Raw genomic sequence first — 26,047 nt, forward strand, 5'->3', positions numbered from 1 at the left:
AGATGGGGGGAAGGGAAATTAGGCAGAAAAGAGCAACAGAAGGGAAGAGGTGGAGAAAAGTTCTGTAAGGACTTGCTGAGGCAGAGCTACAAAAAATACCACCTGGGTGTGGAATGTTGGGAAACCATAGGAGAGGATTAACTGTTTCTATTTGAGAAAAGGAATTGAGCAGCAGTCTACCAGGCAGAGACAAAGAGCCAGAATGAGATAAATTGCCCTAGCTCTGATTATGAACCAAGAATAGGATATTGACATGGGCTCTACAGCAAAGTGCTGTTGCTCATACAAAGATCTTTACCCATATTGTGCAGGGGAAAACATGAGGTACCATCTAATCCAGGACTCTTTTATGCACTAATCACTAATGCCAAAGATGCAGAAGCTGAAGATTTTTACCAACTTCTGCAGTCTGAAATTGATCAAACATGCAATGGAGATGCATTGATAATTACTGGGATTGGAATGCGAAAGTTGGAAACCAAGAAGGATCAGCAGCTGAAAAATTTGGCCTTCGTGATAGAAACTAAGCCCAAGATTACGTGACAGAATTTTGCAAGACTAACAACCTATTCATTGGAAATACCTTTTTCAACAACATAAACGGTGACTATACAAGTGGACCTCATCAGATGGAATGCACAGAAATCAAATATACTACATCTGTGGAAAAGAAAATGGAGAAACTCAGTATCATCAATCAGAACAAGGCCAGGGTCTGACTGTGGAACATATCAATTGCTCATGTGCAAGCTCAAGTTGAAGCTAAAGAAAATTAAAACAAGCCCGTGAGAGTCAAAGTACAACCTTGAGTATATCCCACCTGAATTAAAGACCGTCTCAAAAATACATTTGATGCATTGAATGCTAATAACCAAAGACCAGACGAGTTGTGGGAAGACATCAAGGACATCATACGTGAAGAAATCAAAAGGTCATCAGAAAGAAAAGACCAAAATGGATGTCAGAACAGGCTCTGAAACTTGTTCTTGAGCATAGAGTAGTTAAAGTGAATGGAAGAAAAATGAAGTAAAAGAGCTGAACAGAAAATTTCAAAGGACAGTTCCAGAAGACAAAATATTATAATGAAATGTGCAAAGACGTGGAGATAGAAAACCAAAATGGAAGAACGTGCTCAGCATTTCTCAAGCTGAAAGAACTGAAGAAAAAAATCCAAGCCTCCAGTTGCAATATTGAAGGATTCTACGGGCAAAAAAATTGAATGACACAGGAAGTAACAAAAAAAGACGGAAGGAATACACAGTCACTGTAGCAAAAAGAATTCGACATTCAACCGTCTCAGGAGGTAGCACATGATCAAAAGCATGTTGTACTGAAGGAAGAAGTCAAAGCTGCACTAAAATCGTTGGCAAAAAAACAAAGCTCCAGGAATGGATGGAATATCAATTAAGATGTGGTCAGCAAACAGACGCAGCACTGGAAGCACTTGCCAAGAAATTTGGAAGACAGCTACCTGGCCAATTGACTGGAAGAGATCTATATTCGTGCTCATTCCAAAGAAAGGTGATCCAACACAATAGGAAATTATTGAACAATATCGTTAATATCACACACAAGAAAATTTTGCTGAAGAGCATTTAAAAACGATTGTTGCACTACATCTACAGGGAACTGCCAGAGATTCAAGTCGGATTCAGAAGAGGACATGGAACAAGGGATGTCGTTGCTGATGTCCAGTGGATCTTGGCCAAAAGCAGAGAATACCAGAAAGATGTTTACCTGTGTTTTATTGACTATGCAAAGGCATTTGACTGTGTGGATCATAACAAATTATGGATAACATTACAAGGAATGGGAATTCAAGGACACTTAATTGTGCTCATGTGGGAAACTGCACATTGACCAAGGCAGTCATTTGAACAGAACAAGGGGATACTGTATGGTTTAAAAGCAGGAAAGCTGTGCATCAGGGCTGTATCCTTTCATGTGCTTATTCAATCCGTACGATGAGTAAATAATCCAAGAAGCTAGACTATATGAAGAAGAATGTGCCATCAGGGTTAGAGGAAGACTGATTAACAACTTGTGATATGCAGGTGACACATCCTTGCTTGCTGAAAGTGAAGAGGACGTGAAGCACTTACTGATGAAGATCAAAAGCCACAGCTTTCTGTATGGATTACACTGCAGCGTAAAGAAAACAAAAATCCTCACAATTGGACCAGTAAGCAACATCATGATAAACAGAGAAGAGAGTGAAGTTGTCAAGGATTTCATTTTACTTGGATCCACAATCAATGTCCATGGAAGCAGCAATCAGGAAATCAAATGATGTATTTTATTTGGCAAATCTGATGCGAAAGATCTCTTTTAAGTGTTAAAAAGCAAAGATGTCACCCAAGTCTCGTATGGATTCGAAAGCTAGACAATAAACAAGGAAGACCTAAGAAGAATTGATGACTTCGAAATACGGTGTTAACAAAGAATATTGAATATACTGTGGACTGAGCAAATCTATCTTGGAATAAGCACAGCCAGAATGCTGCTTAGAAGCAAGGATGGGGAGACTTCGTCTCACATACTTTAGATATAGTATCAGGACAGACCAGTCCCTGGAGAAGGGCATTACGCTTGGTTAATTAGAGGGTGAACAAAAAAGAGGCGGGCCCTCAATACCATGGACTGACACAGTGACTGCAACAATGGGTTGGAACATAGCAATGATTGTTAGGGTGGTGCAAGACTGGGCAGTGTTTCGTTTCTTTGTACAGAGAGTCACTATGAGTTGGAATCAACTCAATGGCACCTAACAACAACAACAGCCATTTAATCCAGTGCTGTCCCACAGAAATAGAATGTGAGCCACAGATATACTTTTAAATTTTTTAATAGTCATGTTAAAAAAATAAAACAGGTGAAATTGTTTTTAATATTTTAATTTAATCTAAACCCAGAAAAAAAAACCAAACGCAGTGCCGTCGAGTCGATTCCGACTCATAGCGACCCTACAGGACAGAGTAGAACTGCCCCATAGAGTTTCCAAGGAGCACCTGGTGGATTTGAACTGCAGACCTTTTGGTTAGCAGCCATAGCACTTCACCACTATACCACCAGGGTTTCCTAATTTAATCTACTATATTCAAAATAGTTTTTTATAATGTAATTAATATAAAAAATGATAAATGATAATGTGAGTTTTTACCTCGAGTCTTCAAAATTCAGTGTATATTTTCAACAACAATATCTCAGTTTTGACTAGCCATATTTAAAGTGTTCGATAGCCATGTGGATCTAATCCCAAAGTGGAAGCAGAGGAGATTTCATTCTTCTGACAGTCTAGGTAGTTAAGACCTTTCTAAAGTCTAGATTCTTAGAGCCAGAAAGGATCTTTGGAGATGTTCAGAGTGCAGGGATCATCTACACATTCCTGGTAGGTTCTCTCTTAGCACCTTTGCTTGAATTTTATCAGTTTCACACCCCTTGGAAATCCATTCTCCAATTCAAATTTTATTGGGCTGATTTAGTCTTGACCTGGAGAGGTCATGTTTTGGTACATGTTCTATCCATTCTCCCATTCTAAGGGAAACCACCTCAACCCCACCCTCCCCTTCAATCCCAAGGCAGTTTTAGGCTCCCCACTTCTTCTTCTCTTCCCCACCCCATGCTGGGCCAGCAATTAGACTAGGGAGGCACAACTCCATGAAGCATTCAATCCATCTATGCATGTAGAGAAACTCATCCATGGGTCAGACCACCGTGGGCCAGTTAGATTCTCAGTCAGGAATATAGTCACAGAATCGGTCAGCTGATGGGGACAGCCGTTGGGAGAAAATACTCCCAAAAGAAGCAGAAAGGGAGAGTAGTTGAGTCATATTAAGGGCAGATAAAAACAAGTTACCATCGAGTTGATTTCAACTCATGGTGACCCATGTGTGTTACTGTAGAACTGTGTTCCACAGGGTTTTCAATAACTGGCTTTTCAGAAGTAGGTCACCAAGACTTTCTTCCAAGGTTCCTCTGGGCAGACTTGAATCTCTAACTTTTTGGTTAGCAGATGGGCACTTTAATGATTTGCACCACTCAGGGTCTCCAAGAGCAGATGGAACTACAATAACTCTGAGTTTCCAGTCATTCCTTAGGCTTCTTCAAGCAGGGTTTTGGGTGAGGTTGGTAAGCAGGTCAGAATAGCTCCTCTTCTACCTACTCCCGATCAGTCTTCCAAAAGCCATTTCATTCTAGCAAAGCAGCTCTCTAGGTGAAAGAAGTTTGAAAGCTTCCCACTGCACAGTCTCAAAATAACTCTGGTACCCGGGACTCAGTTGGCATCTTCCAGCACCACACACATTCTGGGCTCCTGAGGCCCACCTGTTTGGTTCCTAGTTTTCCATGAGATTCTCGTCTTTCTTATGCTTATGACTAGTTTACTAGAATCCTTTATGACATGAGGGAGCCGGATTGAGTTTCTATACCTTTCAACAATAATGTCTACCACAGATCTAAATACTTTTACACACATTTGACCAAAGTTCTTTCCCACTTCTCCCCTATGGACTCATTTGCACTTATTCTCATGTCAACACTTAGCCTGACAGAGAAATGACTTTGGGCTGCATCCCCAAGTAATCAGAGTCTGAAAAGACTTCATGGCTGTGGCCTTCTGCGGACTCTTTTAAGCCTCATATTATCTACAACCATGCCAGCACATTAGAACCACCTGGGGAGCTTTTAAAATTTGCAGATGCCCAGGCCCTTCTCCAAACCTGTTACATCAGAATCTCTGGGTGCAGGTCCCTGTTAATCAGTAATTTTTGAAAGCTCCCCAAGTAATTCTAATGTGCAGCAGTAGTTGAGAACCACTGATATGCAAGTCCCTCATACAGGCTTGGGGACTCTGGCAGAGGAAATCGTACTGGCTTTAACTATAAAAGAAACACATAATCATTTTTTTTGGAAAATAAATACCATTTTTTTACATGTTGCTGTAAAAAAAAAATTAGCATAGTATACTTACAAAAATACCTCACGGGGGAGGGAACAGTTGGCAAATGCTGAAGGTGTGTATTATTTGCATAAAAATAAGGTCAATAGTGAGGAATGATTCAAAGTGAAAAGCCTCACTCATCAATTGTACTCCCAACAGTCCCACTCCCTGGAAGTAACTTTTAATTTCTGGTGGTGCAATCTATTAAGTGCTGAACTACTAACTGAAAGGTTGACTGTTCAAATCCCTTCAAAGGCATTTTGGATGACAGGCCTGGTGACTTGCTTCCGAAAGTTCACAGCCTTGAAAACCTCATGGGACACTTTTACTTTGCATACAGAGGGTTGCCATGAGTTGGAATCCACTTGATAGTAACTAATAACAACAATACAAACATATAGGTATGTTTGTTTATATTTTTATTTACACAAATGAGCTTATACTACACACACATGCATGTTTTTTTCTAAGACTGACTTTTCTATTACAAATATATCTTGGTTCATTAGCCAAGAAATTTTGGCAAGGTTTGGGGGTTACATACTTTCCCAAGTAATAAAACAAGTTATAAAACTAAAGTAATTAAAACAGTATGATAGTGTTACTGGAATAGACAAATTATTTTCTAAAATAGAATAAAAAGTCAAAAGATAATCAATGAAATTGATTTGGTATAATGAAAAGGTTTGCATTTCAAATCAGTGGTGAAAGGATAGACTACTCAATAAGTGGTATCAGGATAACTGGCTACTCATTTTTTAAAAAATAAATTCTTATTTCGCAATGCATATAAAATAAATCCAAGATGAATGAAAAGATCTAAACAATGAAAACAAATCTCTAAGAATGTTAGAAGAAATAATTTTATAATTTTGAAGTGGGAACATTTTTATTAAATAAGACTTGAAATCTAGGAGCAATAAAATAAATGATAAAAAATAAATAAATGATAAAAATTTATTTTATTTTTTTAGATAGATTTGATTAAATAAAAAATTTAAAACTAATACTTTTTACTCATGAAGAGTATGCTTCTTAGTTCAAGTAGATACATGAGACTAAATGGGCAGCTCCTGTCCAGAGGTGGGATGAGAAGGCAGAAAGGGGTAGGAGCTGGGTGAATGGACATGGGAAACTTGGGGTGGAAAGGGGGAGTGTGCTGTCATGTTATAGGGATTGCAGCTAGGGTCACATAATAGTATGTGTATGAATTTTTGTATGAGAAATTAACTTAAGCTGTAAACTTTCACCTAAAGCACAATTTAAAAAAATTTAAACTTCTCTAAGATGAAAGACACAATAAAGAAAAATAAAATAAAAACGAGAGAATTTAGGTAACATTTACAACATACGTAACAAGAAATTATACTAAAAAAATTTCGATATGTCAATAAGAAAATGACAGTCCAACAGAAAGATAAGCAAGGCTATGAGCTGGCGATTAACAGATAAACAATTATGAACCATAAATGTATGAAAAGATGTTCAATCTCAATAGTGAGAGAATACAAATTAAAATAATGTTCACACACCATTTTTCACTCATCACATTAGCAAAATGTTTTTAACGATTGAGTAACATCAAGAGATGGTGACTATTTGAAGAAGCAGGTATTCCCATACTTTTGGTATGAGTAAACGTATACAAACGACAAGTTGGTATATCCTCTAAAACAAAAATTCATATACACTTTGATCCAGCAATTCCACTTGTAAGTACTTATTCTACAGGATAAAACTATGAAACAAGTGAGCACAAAGATATATATAATGCAGCATTCTTTGTAATAAAAAAAGGAAACACTTGAATGCCTCTAAATAAATGGTTAAATAAAATACAGTATATTTTTATGGCAAGTCCTGTGCAGCTATTAAAAAAAAAAAAAAATTACAATACAGGCGAGGTCAGCACAACTGGGCTAAACCAAACACAAAGAAGTTTCCAGAATAAACTGAATGCTTCGAAGGCCAGAGTAGCAGGGGTGGGGGTTTGGGGACCATGGTTTCAGGCGATATCTAAGTCAATTGGCATAATAAAATCTATTAAGAAAACATTCTGCATCCCACCTTGGAGAGGGGCATCTGGGGTCTTAAAGGCTAGCAAGTGGCCATCTAAGATGTATCAATTGGTCTCAACCCACCTGGATCAAAGGAGAATGAAGAATACCAAGGACATAAGGTGATTACAGACCTAAGAAACAGAAAAGGCCACATAAACCAGAGACCACATCAGCCTGAGACAAGAAGAGCTAGATGGTACGTGGCTACAACCGATGACTGCCCTGACAGTGACACAACAGAGAACCCCTGAGGGAGCAGGAGGGTGGTGGGATGCAGGCCCCAAATTCTCATAAAAAGACCAGACTTAATGGTCTGACTGAGGCTAGAAGGACCCCGGTGGTCAAGGCTCTCAGAGACCTTCTTTTGGCCCAGGACAGGAACCATTCCCAAAGCCAACTCTTGACAGGGATTGGACTGGACAATGGGTTGGAGAGGGATGCTGGTGAGGAGTGAGCTTCTTCGATCAGGTGGACACTTGAAACTATGTTGGCATCTCCTCCCTGGAGGGGAGATGAGAGGACAGAGGGGGTTAGAAGCTGGTGAAATGGACACGAAAAGAGAGAGTGGAGGGAGGGAGCGGGCTGTCTCGTTAGGGGCAGAGCAACTGGGAGTATGAAGCAAGGTGTATATAAGTTTTTGTGTGAGAGACTGACTTGATTCGTAAACTTTCACTTAAAGCACAATAAAAATTAAAAAAAAAAAAATGTGACCCTATAAGAACTGATATGGAAAATTGTGCTAATATGTGAATTGTAAAAAGCCAGGTTCAGGTGCAAAACAATTTATAAACAGGATTTAATGTGTGTGAAAGAAAGAAACATACGCATGCACTTATAATCACATAGAATAAGGGCTGGAAGGAATAGCAAATATTTAATACTACGGAAGGAAATGAGATTTCATACTTGAAGGAAACCTTCATTTAATACCATATACTTCATATGTGGAAACCCTGGTGGCGTAATGGCTAAGTGCTATGGCTGCTAACCAAGAGGTCAGCAGTTCAAATCCACCAGGCACTCCTTGGAAACTCTATAAGGAAGTTCTGCTCTGTCCTGTAGGGTCACTATGAGTCGGAATTGACTCGATGGCAGTGGGTTTGGTTTTTGGTTTACTTCATATGTATTTTGCAACTTTTATAGTGCATTTATTAACTTTTTAATTTTTAAAACAGTAGAAAAGAAAGTTTTCTCACTGTTTTAATTTGCATTTTTAAAACTTGTAGTGAGTTTATCCTCCTTTCATATGTTTTTTGGCCACCTCTATTTTCTCTAAACTGCCTATTCATGCACTTTGCCCATTTTAACTTATTGAATGTACTATTAAGAAATTAAGAGAGAGTTGCACTACTACGAAATAGATTTTTCCCCCACTGATGTAATTAAAATGGAAAAACTAGCTAGCAAAGAAATTGAGTCTCTTTTTTTTTTTGGCTTTTTTTTAACTAAAACATTTGCTTCTTTAGTGGTCTGAGGTCAGAGAAGAAACAAGGACAGAGAACTCTCTGGATAGATTCCCCCATTCCTCCACATCACCTCAGGAGCTTGATCTAGGATGGCTTCTGTAAAATTTACAACCCCCAAACTTAGATAATATAAATTATTGTTATCTCTGAAAGCTCTGTGAGTTTACTGGGCTCAGCTGAACAGTTCTCACGTGGGGTCTCTCAGGAAGTTGCACTCAGATAGTGGCTAGCTGGGTTTGGAGACATTTAAAGACTTCTTTCCTCACATGTTTGGAGATTGAGCTTGAATGGCTGGAACAACTGGAGGCTGTTTGGGTTTTTCTCCACGGACTTTCTTCACATAGCTAGCTTGGGCTGTCTCTCAACATGGTAGTTTCAGAAAAATTGGCAGTGGTGCTCTGGGACCAGCTTGTGGCCCTTTTAAGAACTGATTGCATACCTCTTCTCAACTCTGCATTCGGTATAGCTTGCAACTGGCCGAGATGGGATTATTTACACTATGGAAATTGGCAAACACTATACTTCAGCACTCTCTCTCTTTTTTATTCCCAGAGAGCCAGTTTACATGGTGGTTGACTTTCCCCAGAGTGAGTGAAACAAGAAATCGACGAGGAAGCTGCAAAACTTCTTAGAACCCAGCTTTGGATGTCCCAAAACATCACTTCCTTCTCATTCCATTGCATGCAAGTCCCTAAAGTTAGCTCAGGTTCACCTCTCCATGGGAGGAGTAACAAAGAAGTGTATATTTTAAGACCCAGCACAGAGCAGGTACTCAACAAATGCTTGCTGAATGAATAAGGTCACTTTTAAACATACATCTATACGTTCTAGAATCACTCTAAACTGGGAACATCAGAGAGACCAAGGATTTTTAAATCCCCAAGAAGCCTAAATATAAATTTGCTTGATATAGCATTATTTACACTCTGCAGGTATTCACATGCCTGCTTACTCAGGCCTTTCCTGCTTATGTACTCAGTTGGGAACGTATACATGGCAATCACAGATTGCTTGTTTTATTGATGCTTTTGGGCTGTTTAGGTTTGATTTATCTCTTTAAGTAGATGGTGAGTTCCTTAAGCGAGTTCTCGTATATTTCTTTGCCATGCCTTCTTTCCACCATGTTAAATACAGATCATTATACACACACATATGTAAAAATACTTTCAAGACATTGTGATTAGAAATTATAAGCTTTAAAAGGGAAAGAAAGAAAAAAAGAAACCAAAACTTCTTAATTGCTTGGTTCAGAGTCTTCCATAATTGTTCAATTAACCCTTATATTTACTCAGTGAAGTAAAAAAAAAAGTAGGTATTATTATTTCCATTTCATAGTTGAGGAAATGAGTCTCAAGAAGGTTCACAAACTTGGCCAAAGCCACAGTAGGAAGTGGAGCAGCTATGATTCAAATGCAAACGTGTGTGGCTCCAAGGGAGCTTCTTGCATTCTCCGTGCTTTCTTCCCACTGCAATACATATCCCCTAACTCCTCCCCTTTTCTCTCCCCACTTCCTTGAAGAATCCACAAGAGTCATAAAAATGAAAATGCTTCCAAAAACCCATGTTCCAAGTTCTTGTAAAAATGCCCTCAGAAGCCTGGGAAGACAAGAAGCTTAAGATGTCTTATACTAGGATGAGCACGATCCTGGTGGCAGGAAGACCAGCTAGGAGGCAACTGCAATAACTCAGGCAAAGGGTGCTTGTGGGCTGAGCCAAGGTAATAGAGGTAGAACAGAGAGATGTCAGAAATGTTGAGGCATAGTAAGAAGACAGAATCGACAGATTAGTGATTGATTGGATTGTGCAGGTGCTGACCAATCATCTTGGAACCATCACTCTGATTGCTGCCAGGAAGGTAAGACTGGAGAGACGAAGCCTAGATGAAAGCTTTCAGTGTTCCTGGTAGAAGATGATAAGGTCTTAAACAAGGATAATGGCCAAGGAGGTGGAGAGAGCTGGGTGCAGTTGAGAGATATTAAGTTGGAACCTGCTGGATACTTGCCAAACCAGATGTGGAATGTGAGGAAGAGGGAAGGGTCAAAGGAGAAGTCCAGAAATCTGTCACAGACAACCAGGTGCTTTTCACTGAGCTAGGAGCATAGAAGGGGAGCTGATTTCAGGTGAGTATGGATTTTGAGCATGATTGAGTTTGAGGTCAATGAGTAACCAAGAACTGGTAGCCAGTATGCAACTGCATTTAAAACCAAACATCTTTTTTTTTTTTTAATTTTTATTTCTGATAGTTATTGGAAATATGTACAGCTAAACATATACCAATTCAGTAATTTCTTCATGTAGAATTCAGACATTAATTACATTCTTCAAGTTGTATAACCATTCTCACCCTCCTTTTGAAAACAAAGCATCTTTTATCTAAATGAGATCCTTTGCTCCCTTCATAGGTTATAGATGACTGCAGCCAATGCTATTTGTGGCAGGGCTCTGTGTCAATCAAGGAAGGGGATCTGCAACTCTCAAATGTTTCTACTTCGTAGGGGCTCAGCTCTCTCCAATTGCCATTCATCACCCTGCAGGCGCCTGTGTCATAACCAAAATGTCTCTACTGAGCATTTGAAAGCTAAAGTAAGACTCTACGATTCAGTCAGTGACAGTGACTTGTATAACTCAGAGAAAGCAGAGGGAGATTTCAGTGGACTGTGCACACATAAAACAAGATTTCACGTCCGTTTTCTTAGAAGAACTCATATGGGCAGGCACTAAGATGTTTTTGTACATTTCTGCCTCACCTGCAGCCACACAGCCATTGTTTACACAAGGTACTTGCATGTCAGGACAGGAAGCCAGGGCTCCTTTGTCTCCCCTACCCTCTTGAGGAAGAAGGGAAGCATTCAAGCCAGCTAATGAGCAAATGAGGGCTCTTCAGAGAGCCGCTGCTTTTCTGCACATCAACTGTTATCAGAACCTTCTGAGGGTTATTCTATCCAAAACACAAAGCCAAACATTAGGAAAGCAAAAGAGGGTACAAATGGCCCCAGCCCAAAGAAGACCACTTGCAGCTGCTTCACCAACGTGCTCAGTTCATTAAACAACTAAGAGAAACCAAACCTGGATTAGATGTCCTTGACCACTCTGAGAGTCCACCGTCTCAGCTCAGGGCTGAGTGGGGTTTCTGCTTACCCAGCCCAGGGCTGCCCCACCCACCAGGTGGAGACCAGCTGCCTGGAAAGCAGCCATTCTTTTCATTTCATCGAGTGTCCTTCAACCTTAACCCCACCTCTACAAACAAATGCCCTCCAAAGTTCCCCTCAAATCCCCCTTCCCTGGATTTTTTTTTTTTTTTTTTTTTAATAGAAACCCACTAAAGAAGAGTTTTCTTACCTGAGAGGAGGTCCTAGGTGTGCAGCAGTGGAGAAAGCACCAAGTTCTAACAGAATTGACAGGGACTCACGGGGCAAGTCAGTTGGTTTTAAAAGAAGAAAGGTGACTTCATCCCTGGTGCCATGGAGTTTAAAAAGAGCAACGAGTACTCCCCGCCTGAGCCAACTCTGCTCCATCCAGTGATGACTCCATCCAAATTATGCAACCATTGCCCAGACATGCTGAGCCTTCAGAAGGTAAATCTTTGGAATCTGACTAGCCTGTTGTTTTCAAAGAGCTTCAGAACGTCCCGAAGCACCAATCGCCTTAACCGGCGCCAGGGAGGAGGAAACCATGCACTTATTTCCCTGAGTCTTATCATTATCTCTAAGAATTCAGCTGTCTGAAAAAAAACGGTACTCTAGGGAAGGAAAACAGGTTTAAACTTCTGAGAGGTAGAAATTCTCAGAGGGCAGGGGGTGGGAGAGAGAAACAAAGACATTTCAGTCTGGAGGAAGGGCAATAACCCAGATAGGGCAATAAGGGAGCTGGAAATTATCACCTTGCTAAGAGGTTTTCAGAGCTGGTGGATTTGTAAGTACACATATACAAAGCTGAAGCGAAAGCTAGTGCAGAGGGGCAAGCGACTGTATGGAAAAAAAGAAGTGTGGCAGCCATTCTAACCAAATTTTGTTATTTTCATTTTGTTGATGAAGTACTAAGGTGCTCAGGTCGTATAGTGGTTAAGCACTCGGCTGCTAACTGAAAGGTCAGCAGTTCAAACCCATCAGCGGCTCTGAGGGAGAAAACTGTGGCAGTCTGCTTCTGTAAAGATCACAGCCTTGGAAACCCTATAGGGCAGTTCTGCCCTGTCCTATAGGGTCGCTATGAGTTGCAATCAACTCGATGCCAATGAGCTTGTAGTACTAGTCAACCAAGCCTGGATTGCTTTTTTGTATGTTGAGGGTCAGGCTGGAGCAATTGGACTTGTAACAAGAGATTCTCGGTTACTTCAGTGCTAGGCACCTCCCATTTGGTGCCAGGTTCTTGGGCAAAAACTTCAGGCAGGACTTCTGGCTGGGATGCCAGGACAAGGAATGGCAATGGATGTGAGCTCTGTTAGAAGTGGGGTGGACAGCTTGGCAGCTGACTGCCCTTTCTTCCTCAACTCTACTTCAGGAGAGGGTAAGGTAACTCTGGGTCACTAGGCATGTGTCCAGGTTCTTGCTGAGCTGTTCTGAGGTTTGACAGATTTTCTTGTGTCACATTTCACTCCAGAGAGGCTAAAAGAAGAAGAAACCCTTTTCTGTTCAGATAGAGGTATTCAGGCCCAACATTAGAAAAGGTTTGGTTTTTGAACTTGGAAATTTAAGACATTTCAGACTGGCTTATAAAAAGAATTTGCTAGTCTTCTGTCCAGGGTGTAAATAATGATAGAAGTAGAAGAGGAGAAGAGGAACAGAGTTTGGACACTGGTAGGACTGATGAAGGCAGGAATCATTTTTGTTTCATTCACCATAGTATTGTCAAAGCCTAGCACAGAGGCTGGCGTTCAGTAGGCACTCAGTAGATAGTTAAGGGGTGAATGACCTCAGACAGCCCACTCCACTTCCAGGTATGCCATTTTACTATTTGTTTTCTTTTTGTTCCCCCCCTTTTTTTTTTTATTCCTCTGCTCCTCCTTTTGCTTTCTTTTGCATTCATATTTTAAAATTCCATTTTAATCTATCTATTCGCTTTTTGGAGCCCTGGTGGCGCCGTGGTTAAGTGCTACACCTGCTAACCAAAAGGTCAGCAGTTTGAACCCACCAGGTGCTCCTTGGAAATACTATGGGGCAGTTCCACCCTGCCCTATAGGGTCACTATGAGTCGGAATCAGGTTATTGGCTTTTTAGCAACACATCTTTGCATTATATTTTTAGTGGTTGCTTTAAGGATTAAAATATATATTCTTTACTTTTCCCAGACTCCTGGGAGTTAATATTGTACCACTTCATGTAAAACATAGGAGTCTTGCTACTGGTTTGGTGTATTTACCCTCTCTACCTCCTCCTTTATGTTGTAGCTGTAATAGGTATTTCCTTTATATACACTCTGAACTCCACAATACAATGCCACGTTTTTTCTTTAAACAATCACGTAGTTTAAATAAATTAAGCTGAAGAAAATGGTATTTTATATTTACACCATTTACCATCTGAGATGTTTTATGCTTTCCTGAATAACCGAGTAGCCATCTAGTTTTATTTCCCTTTGTTTCGAAGAATGTCCTTTAGTCTTTCATGTAGTGCAGGTCTACTCGTGACAAATTAGTTCTGCTGAAGGTGTCTCATTTCATCTTCATTCATCAAGGATGTTATTGCTGGATATAAAATTCTGGTTGGTAGGTTTTTTTCTTTAAGCATTTGAAGATGTTGACCCACTGTGTTCTGGCCTTCATTGTTTCTGGCCTCCATTGTTTCAGTGGCATTTAAAATCATTGTTCCTACTCTGCAAAGTATCTTTTTTCTTTGCCTGCTTCCAAGATTTTTTCTTTGCCTTTGTCTTTGATTTTTGGCAGTTTGACTATGTAGGATATGTCTAGGTGTTTTTATTTATTTATTTAATTTTGTTTTTTTATATTAATCCTTAGTGTTTGTCAAGGTTTTGGTATATGCAAATTTATCTTACACAATTGGGAACTTAGCAGCCATTATTTATTCAAATACTTTTCTGAAGCATTAGTTCTCTCTCTTTCTGGGACTCCAATTACATGTATGCTAGACCTTTTTGTATTGCCCAAAGATCCTGAGTCTGTGAATTTTTAAAAAATCTGTTCTTCAGTTTGGATCATTTCTGTTGATCTACTTCTGGTTCATTGAGTCTTTCCTCTTCCATCTCCTTTATGCTATTAAGTACATTTAGTGATTTTTAATTTCAGATACTATATTTTTCAGTTCTTAAATTTCATTTGATGCTTTTTTATAGTTTCTGTTTCTCTGCTAAGGTTTTCTATATTTTCATTCATTATGAGCCTATTCCTTACATACTTGAGCATAGTTATAATAACCCATTGCTGTCAAGTTGATTCTGACTCATGGAGGCCCTACAGGACAGAGTAGAAACCATAGGGTTTCCAAGAAAGAGCGGTGGGTTCAAACTGCTGACTTTTTCATTAGCAGCCAAGCTCTTAACCACTGTGCCACCAGGGCTCCATGGCTATAATAGCTTCTTTAAAATTATTGCCTGCTAATCTTTTTTTTTTTTTTTTTTAATTCTGATATCTAGGTCTGCACTGGAGTTGGTCTCTATTGATTATCTTTTCTTTTTTAAAATGTATCATGCTTTCCTGTTTTATTGTATTTTAAATAATTTTGAAGTATATCCTGGTCATTACCAATGATATGTTATAGAAAGTTTGGATTGTATTTTGTTCTTCTGGTAAGTATTGAATTTTTGTTATTCAGGCTTTTAAGGTGGCTGGACTGCAAAATTCTATCTTGATGGCAACAGCTGAAACTTCAGGTCAGTTCTTTTAACCCTGGCTGGGCTGCTTAGAGTCTGCCTCATGCATACGTGGATCAGGAGTCACCCAGAGGTTAGGCAGAGTTGACTCTCCCCTAGTTTCTGTCTGATTTTGTTCTCTCTCCGGTGCCTTCAGCTAGTTGCTTTTGTATCTTATCCAGAATTTATAGTTGTTACCTACAAAAGGGGAAACCCTGGTGACATAGTGGTTAAGTGCTATGGCTGCTAACCAAAGGGTCAGCAGTTCGAATCTACCAGGTGCTCTTTGGAAACTCTATGGGGCAGTTCTACTCTGTCCTGTAGGGTCGCTATAAGTCAGAATCAACTAGACGGCACTGGGTTTTTGGCTGGGTATCTACAAGAGGTTTGATCTAAAAGTTTCTACTTGGCCATCCCAGAAGCCTTCAGCTACCTTTTGAATCAGCAAGATAATTCATAGCTCTTAGCTGGAATACTAAGTGTTTCATTTCAAGCAAGACCTCAGATTGATTAGTAATGTTGAAAAGGATGTTGGGGCTCAATAGAAAGGGCAACATAATCAATAAGCAATGTCTGCTTTGGATACAGTAGGAGAAGTATAGGTCAGATATTTATATTTTCCATCTATTTATTTACAAAACAATGCATAATACTTAGACATTTGTAGCTACTAGGACATCTCTTGGAGTCAAAGTACTATATTTGCTTGTTTGACAGTTAATTTTCCCCATTAGGTGCAACTTTCAGGAAAGCAGGGAGTGTACTTGTGAAGCTTATGATTGTATGTCCAGTGTCTGTCTTGTGGAGCACAGTAAGGTATCAGTAAACTTTGGCGAGTGTGTTAAGGTAGTGTCTGTTCAGGACCCATCTCTTGATATCATGACATCATCAGTGATCTATTCCAGAAAAAGTAGACCACTTAGAAATACCTCATCCAGTTTAACTTTTGTTTTAGTTTTCCCTTTTTGAATTATATAACCAATATACGGAAACAAATGCAGAATACAGATTAGCAAAAATAAATCAAATCATGTCATTTGTTCTCTCCTGGACATAATCATCGTTACCATTTTTTTCACATAGATTTTGGTCATCCTTCAAATTTTGTTTCTCAACTTTGGGTGAACATTAGAATCACCTGAGGAGCTTTGAAAAATCCTGATGCTCAGGCCACACCCCAGACCAATTAAATCACATCTTCAGGGGTTGAGACCCAGGTATTCATATTTTTTTAAGTTCTCAAGATGATGCCAATACAGCAAAGAAGACCTAAAGAATTACCAGTCAGGACCACCAGAGACTTTTCAGATGTTATTTTCTATATGACATAGTCCTTGCTCTCAAGGGCAATTCAGAGAAGGCAGGACTTGAAGTGATTAAATATAAAACAATTAGAAATCAAAAGGACACCAAACATACATCATCAAGTGCTAAACTGCATAGAAGCTGGGAGTAAAGTGTGTCAGGGTAGGCACACTTGAGTACAGTTAGAAGTGGACTTACCTGTGGATCTTGATCCTTGGCGAAGCCCAACCAGCTATGCTGAGGGAATATCCTTCCCAGCTATGCTGAGGGAATATCCTTCCTCTGTGCTCGTGGGGGAAACCCTGGTGGCATAGTGGTTAAGTGCTACCGCTGCTAACCAAGAGGTCGGCAGTTCAAATCCGCCAGGCGCTCCTTGGAAACTCTATGGGGCAGTTCTACTCTGCCCTATAGGGTCGCTATGAGTCGGAATCGACTCGACGGCAGTGGGTGGGTTTTTTACGCTTGTGGGGGGGATACCCCTGTGGTGTAGTGGTTAAGAGCTACAACTGCTAACCAAAAGGTAGGCAGCTCAAATCTACCAGGCGCTCCTTGGAAACCCCATGTGGCAGTTCCACTCTGTCTTATAGGGTCACTATGAGTTAGAAGCAACTCAACAGCAACGAGCTTGGTTTGGTTTTGGTACACTCGAGGGAGGAGCATTGGTGGTACAGTGGTTAAAGTGCTCAGCTGCTGCTGTGGCTGTTAACCAAAAGGTATCACATTATATGACCCAGGATGAGTTGGTCCATCCTCGTAGGATGTGGATGGGTTTGAAATTTTCCTTCCTGCTACTCCTGGACGCAGCACAGAGGACAGTCCCAAGGCTTATGTTAAACAAGCTAAGGTCTGAAATCTTGTTTTGCCATTTACTAGCTGGGTAACATTGACTAGGTTACTGAACATCTCTGATGCTTCATTTAGTTAACTGTAAAAGAGGCAAAATAACAGTAGCTACCATACAGGATTATTTTGCAGACCCACTGAGACACCATATATAACAAATAACACATAGTGTGTACCTGATAAACATCCACTCCCTCCGCATCTCCCCACGCCCCTCCACCCCTTGCCCTGCCTTCGAACTGTGACAAGAGCTACAGGAAGCTCTGGCTGGGTTCTGAGCTATTTCTCCTTGATCTGACCAAGACTATGGCCTCTGCCTGGATTTGCAGCCCTGGTCCCAGGATCTAGCATTCTGATTTCAGCTTCTGAACCTGATCTGGCTCTTCTTTCCTGCCTCACAAGTTCTGGGCCCAGTTTCCATCACCTGTTTCTCTTGCTCAGCTGTAGGCCCAAAAGCATGGTTGCTAAAAGTAACTGGGCCTGATGTTGCTGCCTTCCCAGCTGAGCCTTAGCACTGGGGGAAGGGGTGGTGGTGGCTAATTTTAGGCTTGTCCTGGACTAACATCTGAGAACAAGCAAGGGCTGGCAAGTCCAACCTGCCCCCTCAGTACCACCAGGATGGGATTTACAGAGAAAGATTGGGGAGATTTTGTCACAGGGTTTGAGTATCTGTAGCATGTCTTGCACCTTATATGGAGAAACAATATAGGAAACCATATGCCTTACAATCTATTTGGATTTCAGCCTCAGGTGCTGTGCTGAGTGGAAGCAACCCCAATGTAAACCGGAGTTTTTGGTATGCTATAATGGTTATACTGAGCTAGTAGGGATTATTTTCTGCCTACACTGGGGACAGGACCCGACAGGTGTGAGCAGAGCTCTGGGCTCAAGACCTTGCAGAAAAGGGGCTGATGAAGAGAAGAGATAACCAAAAACCAAACCCATTGCTGTAGAGTCGATTCCAACTCATAGTGACCCTAAAGGACAGAATAGAAGTGCCCCGTAGGGTTTCCAAGGCTGTAATCTTTAGGGAAGCAGACTGCTACATCTTTCTCTCGTGGAGCAGCTGGTGTGTTCAGATCATCAGCATTTTGGTTAGCAGCTAAGCATATTTAACCACTGCACCACCAGGGTTTCTTTGAAGAAAAAAGATACAAGAGGTTATTTATTTCCATTTTAGAGAAACTGAGGAAAGAAAATGGAGCTCTGATTTAGAGCTCCTAGAACAGACCAAGTGGAAGAGTTCCATATTAGTGCCCATTCCAAAGAAAGGTGATTCAACAAAATCGGACATTATCAAACAATATCATTAATATCACACACACACATAAAGTGTTGCTGAAGGTGATTCAAAAGTGGCTGCAGCAGTACACCAACAGGGAACTGCCAGGAATTCAAGCCGGATTCAGAAAAGCATGTGGAATGAGGGATATCATTGCTGATTTCAGATGGCTCTTGGCTGAAAGTAGAGAATACCAGAAAGATGTTTACCTGTGTGTTTTTTTTTGACTATGCAAAGGTATTTGACGTGTGGATCATAACAAATTATGGGTAGCATTGTGAAGAATGGGAATTCCAAAACACTTAATTGTGTTCATGAGGAACCTGTACTTAGACCAAAAGGCAGTGGTTCAAACAGAACAAGGGGATACTGCGTGGTTTAAAGTCGGGAAAGGTGTGTGTCAGGATTGTTTCCTTTTACCGTACTAATTCAATCTGTATGCTGAGCAAATAATCTGAGAAGCTGAACTATATGATGAAGTATGCAGCATCAAGATTGGAGGAAGACTCATTCACGTGGTATGCAGATGATACAACCTTGCTTGCTGAAAGTGAAGAGGACTTGAAACACTTACTTACAAAGACCATAGCCTTCAGTATGGATTACACCTCCACATAAAGAAAACAAAAATCCTCGCAACTGGACCAATAAGCAACATCATGATAAATGCAGAAAAGATTGATGTTGTAAAGGATTTCATTTTACTTGGATCCACAATCAACACCCATAGAAGCAGTAATTATAAAATCAAACAATGAGTTGCACTGGACAAATCTGTGCAAAAGACCTCTTGAAAGTATTGAAAACCAAACATGTCACTTGTAAGGATTAAGGTACACCTGACCCAAGCCATGGTGTTTTCCATCGCCTCATATGCATGTGAAAGTTGGACAATGAATAAGAAAGACCAAAGAAGAATTGATTCACCTGGAGTTGGTGAAGAATATTGAATATACCACAGACTGCCAGAAGAATGAACAAATCTGTCTTGAAAAAGTACAACCAGAATGCTCCTTAGAAGCAAGACTTTGTCTCACATACTTTGGACCTGTTATCAAGAGGGACCAGTCCCTGGAGAAGGACATCATACTTGACAAAATAGACGACCAGCAAAAAATAGGAAGACCCTCAGTGTGGTGGGTTGACACGGTGGCTGCAAAAATGGGCTCAAGCATAACAATAATTGTGAGGATGGAGCTGGCCTGGGCAGTGTTTCGTCCTGTTGTACACAGGGTCAATATGAGTTAGAACAGACTCGATGGTACCTAACAGAAACAACAACTTAACAGGCCTGGCCTCTGATAAGTTTTGAATGACTTTTGCATGATTGTGGAATGGAAGATTTCTAAGGTGGGGAAGAGGAGATGCTTTGGGGCTGCCCAGTGAGCATCTTGTGCTTTGGAAGGAGAGCAACCAGATCAGAGAAAACTGAGTGTCAAAGGATTGCCCACAGCATCAGAAGGGATTTGTGGCCTCTGGGTCAAGGGAAATCCCCAGAGAATCAGCTCTTATGTTATCAGGCCATAGACTGAGGATACCTAACCATGAAAATGGGTTGGGGACCCCTAGGATTAAGAGGCAAACAAGGTAAAGGGGAACAGTGAGACCAGTAGGGGCTTTGGAGTAAGTCAAGCTAATTTTCTCATCCCCCTACGTAAAGCTATGAGGTTTTATGCAAATGATCAACTACTCTGAGTCCCCAGTTACCGCATACATTTATTCAACATTCTCCAACGTATAATTATTCTACATCCAATATTCAGTACAGCATCTGAGCATTTGGATACTGTGTATTGGATATACTTGGATACTGTAGTTAACAATACAGAGAAGTTTCTTGCTCGTATGCATCTAACAATCTAGTAGGGAAAGGAGACAAGAGAAAAGGATGCGCATTAGTGACAAGATGAAGGCAGGTGATGCTAAGTGCTGTGAAGGAAGTAAACAAGATAAAATATGAATGGAAGGTAATTTGGGTAGGAAAAGCTGTTTTAGGCAGTGTACTGGGTTACTTAGTGTGTCATCCTCCCAAAATGTTCCTTCCCAAAACCTCAGAATGTGACCTGATTTAGAAATAGGGTCTTTGTGGATGTAATCAGTTAATGTGAGGTCATACTGGAGTAGGGCGGAACCTTAATCCAATCTGGGTGTTCTTATCAGACAAGGAGACGAGACATAGCTGCAGGCACAGAGGAAAGACGGCCATGTGAAGGCAGAGGTAGAGATTGGAGTTATGCCACTATAAGCCAAGCAAAACCTGGGTTACTAGAAGCTGGAAGAGACAAGGAAGGATTTTCCCCTAGTTGAGTCAGCGGGAGCATGGCCCTGCCAATACCTTGATTTTGTATTTCCAGCCTCCAGAACTATGAGAGAATGAATTTCTGATATTTTAAGCCAACCAGTAGGTGGTACTTTGTTATGGCAACCCTAAGAAACTAATGTTGGTGTTGTTGGATGCTGTTAAGTAGATTTTCAGCTCATAGTGACCCCATGTGACAGAGTAGAACTGCCTTGTAGGGTTTTCTAGTCTAGAAACCCTGGTGGTATAGTGGTTAAGGGCTATGGCTGCTCACCAAAAAGGTCGGCAGTTCAAATCCACCCCGCGTTCCTTGGAAACCCTATAGGCTCATTGTGAGTCTGAATCAGCTTGACAACAATAGGTTTTTTTTTGGTTTTTTAACCTTTACAAGAGCAGATTGCCAGGTCTTTTCTTCCAGGGAACTGCTGGGTAGGCTCAAACTGCCAACCTTTCGGTTAACAGCCAAATACTTAATTGTTGCACCGCCAGGGCTCCTTAGGAAGCTAATGCCCAAGCCTATTGCTGTCAAGTCAGTTCCGATTCATAGCAACCCTGCAGGACAGAGTAGAACCGCTCCATAGGGTTTCCAAGGAGCGCCTGGTGGATTTGAACTGCTCACCTTTTAGTTAGCAGCCGTAGCATTTAACCACTATACCACCAGGGTTTCCAAGGAAGCTAATAAGTGTGGGCAAAACTTCTCTGAGGAAGTGACATTGGAAATGAGCCCTGAATGACAAATGGCCAGCTCTGCTGAAGAATGCTCCAGGCAGAGGGAATAGCAAGTACAAAGCCCCAAACAGAAAAAGGCTCAACAGGTTGGAAGAACAGAAGGGAGGCTAATGTGGATTCAGGACAGTGAACCAAGAGAAGATGGACTCACATAAGATTAGAGGGGAAGGCAAAGACCACACAGGGCCTCGAGGGCCTTGAAAAGGATTCTGTATTTTGTAAGAGCGGGATAATTCCCATCTCTTGGAGTGTGAGGACAAGCTGGACGGCAGCTGCTCCTATGGAGGATATAAGTGTACAGGATCATAGGGCAGAGCTGGTGAAGAAGGGTCTGTGAAATGGGTGCCACTGGGGCACAGCATCCTTAGAATACAACTCAGATGTCAGCTGGGTACCCACTAGCCCTCAGGTAGCTGGCCAAATAGCTGGGAACCCCTGTAAAAAAAACAAAAACATATACATATGTCTTAAATCTGGTCTAGGATAGAACTTTTTGGGGTGATGTAATTCAAAGTCTACTCCTGGGGAAAAAAAAAAAAGACCATTTCTGATAAAATGCTTAATTGATCCGTTGTTGTTTTTTTTTTTAATAAACTTTAAGAAGATTAAGATTTGTGCTGGGAAACTAGTCCCTCACTCACCCATCCACCTGCAGACTGTCAGTCAGTTGTCCAGTGGGGTTTAACCAATCTTTTCTTTTTGCGTCTTGGTCTAACAATGACCTAACCATTTCCTTTTTCTACAAAATATCCTACCAAAAAAGAATATTTGAATTGGCCTCCTAGAGGTCTTTTCACTTGCAGCAAGATTGTAATAAAACTTTGGCATGGGCTTTTTAAAAATATTTATTTTATGTTTTGGTGAAAATACACAGCAAAACATGTACCCATTTAACAGTTTCTACATGTACAGTTCAGTGACATTGGTTACATCCTTCACTTTGTGTTAATAATCTCACTATTTCTACTCAAATTATTTCACTGCCATTATGTTAAGACTCCCTGCTCCCCTGGTCTTCTCATCTATGCTTTATAGTGGCTGTTGTCAATTTGGTCTTATACATATACTCAAGGCACACGTTCTTTACTAAAAAAAAAAAAAAAAATTTTTTTTTTTTTTACTAATTGAGCTAAATTGTTGTTTAGTTTTTAAAGATGACTTCAGGAATAGTTTTGGTTAAAACAGGGGCAAATTATCCAGTAAGCAAGGTAAGCACGGTTTTACTTGTGCTTACTCACAATTTCACTTTAATGTGGTATGATGAAATCCATGTGAAATTGTGCACCACAGATTAGTAAGTAAGCACAAGTAAGCCCACGCTTACCTTGCTTATTGGATAATCTGCCCCTGGGTTAAAGGTTTAAAGAGTACCTCAGGGAAATAGATTCACGGGTTCCTCCAGTCTCAATGAGTCCAGTAAGTCTGGAATCCATAGAAATCTGCAGTTCTGTTCCACATTTTTTTCCCCTTTTGATCAGGATCCATCTACTGTGTCTATGATCAGAACATGCAGTCATGGTAGCCAGGCACGTTCCAGTCCTGGTCTCATGAGAGGAGAGGAAGTAGTTCATGGATGCAATGACATGCGCTTTTACTGAATTTTCTGGAAATTCTGTAACATCTCCAAGTTTGTAGCCGGGGGGAAATGGGAAAGCTTCCTGATTTTTCTGTGAATCCATTGTCCCTCCTCCCTCCAATCTCCTGCTTATGCAAATGCTGTCTCCTGATGTGACTGCAGCCAAGAAACCCAGCCCTTCCCTCTAGTTCCACTAAACTCTGCTCCCATAAAGCCTCTGCAGTCCGATAAGTAAGAGAAGGGCTTTAAAGGGAACATGACAAAACAGAGATTCTTAAAACCTTCTCAGCCCTCCCCAGCATGGAATGGCTCAGGTCTGTCCCCTTTCTTAGTCCCAGCCTCTCCCTACCTTGCTGGCCCCTGTGCCCCATCCCATTGTAGCCCTCCCTCCCTGCCTTCCTCATTCTCCTGCCTTCCTCTCATCAGAAAAGCAATTTCTCTTCTTGAATGCCACATAAGAGTCTCATTCCCATCTTAAACAGCTCATCAGATTTAATTTTTAAGTAAATTTTAATAGAATTGTAATATATCTATATGCCCATATCTATGTAAGGAGCCCTGGTGGCACAATAGTTAAGCATTTGGCTGCTAACCGAAAGGTCAGCAGTTCTAACCCACCCAGCAGCTCCATGGGAGAAAAGACCTGGCAATCTGCTCCTGTAAAGATTACAGCCTAGGGAACACTGTGGGGCAGTTCCACTCTGTTACATAGGATCGTTATGAGTCAGAATCAACTTGATGGCATACATGCAAAAAATATATCTATATATCTAAACACACACATCTTAAGGTACAACTTGATGCATTTTCACTAAGTGAAAATGTGGCATCCCAAGCCTGCTGTGGAACTTCCCTCCCCTTCCCTCCTTCTCACAGGTCCCATACACCCAGTTTGCTGTCTGATGCTCTTCAGAGTGGCTGCTACCCAACACTTGAGGTTCTCCTTTTCTGCAGAGCAGCCCTTTAGATTTTACTCACCCAATGAAAATGGGCAGAGGCTATAGAAAAGATAAATGTGATGAATTAAAAAAGATTAAGGTATCTTTCCAACATATTAAGAGTCACAGTTGCTTTTTTTCAGTCTTTGACTCCATATTGGCATGGGCACGGAAAGTGTCTCTGAATTTTTGTCCTCTCCTTTTATTCCTGAGGGTGGCTCTCACTTCACAGCTCCTCAGAAGGGCATGATGACTCTTCTCCCATAAAGGTTCTTTTCCTCAGCACTGGGGCTGTGAGGTAATTAGAGCAGAATAGTGAGCACCCCATGGGTAGAGTTACATTTAACACAGAGATAGACCTTGAAAGTTAGTGTGCAAGGTGAAAATTGCATAGAATTCATAATAGAATTATGAAAGTCTCTCCTGAAGGTATCATTTTGGAGGCTGAAATGCCATTTTTCAGTTAAGTCGAACACACAGTTGCAAACTATACCACCATTTCTTCAGCTGAACACAAGATAAGGCAGTTGGCTTTCAGGGGCCAGGTTGTACAAACATTGTACTCTCTCTTCTTAATTCTGGAATCATCCTCAGTATGGCAGCCAGCTCACACTGAAGCTGACTGAGAAAAACACAGGTGCATGCCTCCCATCTCACATTCAGCTTGGAGCACACCTTTAGCAAGTAGATGGTTAGCAGAATTGCTCACAACACTTAAATGGTCGTTCTCTCTAACCCATATGTGGGTTATGGTTGAAGTGCATATGGTTGAATTTGTTTATGATGAACCTTCATTATATAATGATTCAGGTAAATTTTTATCATCTTGAAACTCACCCAGAATTTCTGTTTAAGTGGAATTTAAAAAAATAAAAATAAAAAGCAGGAAACTGACTTGACTCTCAGCTATGTCGGCTGCCTCTGACTAATTTGCAATACGTCAAACCTCCCACTGACAAACAGCAACAGAGAAGCTGGATTTACAAAATGGTTGGACAGGGGACTGTTGGGGCTGGAGCCTCAGGAAAAGATTAAAATTAGAGTGTAAGAAAAGAAAATAGAAGCCATGTTTCCAAGACCTGTGTTATAGGTGCTTCACCAGTGTGTAAGACATGAGTTCGAAATAGCTAGCAGTTTGGTTCTCAAAAGATCTCTGAATCCTGTGCATTTTACATGGGCGAGTGAGTCAGCACCCTGTCATGAGACAGGTGGAAGGGAAAAATCCAGTCACTATATTTTCTCTAGGGACAATGAGTTGTGTTGATTAGGGTAAAGTGAAGTATAACAAAGGGGTGACACCCGTCAAAAGACAACATGGCACAGAATGTCAGTATTCCCGTCGGTATGGGAAAAAAAGGTCTCGCATTTATGGGGAAGGGAAAGTAGACTACGGTGAATACATAGATAAAAATAATATGAGATGACAGGCAATGGTGATCATAGCTGATAACATTTTATTTCTAAGTGACCAGACAAAAGAGAAGGCTAGAGTGGACGCGTCTTCTTTGGTCAATGTTTGGTAGTCTCATTTCCAAATTATGTATGGTCTTTATAGTTCCTAAGGACAAAAATTAAAATACCGCTTTATAGAAAAATTTTTTGAATAAGATGAATATGATTGATGCCCCTGAATTTTATGTGTAAAAAAATGTTGGAAAGGCAAATGTTTTGTTGCATGTGTGTTTACCACAATAAAAAAAAAAAGTGGTTGAAGGTATTCAGGCGTTTCCCAAGAAGCCAGGACATGAGGGACCAAGAGCTCTGAGGGAAGGGAAAATTCACTGAGGTGAGCCTGACATTTTATGCTGT

The 26,047-nt window shown here is 40.7% G+C and overlaps 1 protein-coding gene and 1 pseudogene across 3 annotated transcripts in view; one reads left to right on the forward strand and one right to left on the reverse strand.

Moving 5' to 3' along the window:
* AMOTL1 (angiomotin like 1) overlaps positions 1 to 11,888 on the reverse strand; it is a 178,713-nt gene extending 166,825 nt beyond the window's left edge. For 2 of the 3 annotated variants that reach the window (XM_049889505.1, XM_049889503.1), the window contains exon 1: positions 11,805 to 11,888. The gene's annotated coding sequence lies outside the window, so the exon portion shown is untranslated. The remainder of the gene's footprint in view (positions 1 to 11,804) is intronic. The other variant, XM_049889504.1, reaches the window with a different exon arrangement.
* A 13,416-nt stretch (positions 11,889 to 25,304) lies between these two features.
* Positions 25,305 to 25,761, forward strand: LOC126078893 (single-stranded DNA-binding protein, mitochondrial-like; annotated as a pseudogene).
* Positions 25,762 to 26,047: the final 286 nt, after the last annotated feature.

The sequence above is a fragment of the Elephas maximus genome, chromosome 7, assembly GCF_024166365.1.
Source record: "Elephas maximus indicus isolate mEleMax1 chromosome 7, mEleMax1 primary haplotype, whole genome shotgun sequence".
In the NCBI taxonomy this organism is placed as follows: Eukaryota; Metazoa; Chordata; class Mammalia; order Proboscidea; family Elephantidae; genus Elephas; species Elephas maximus.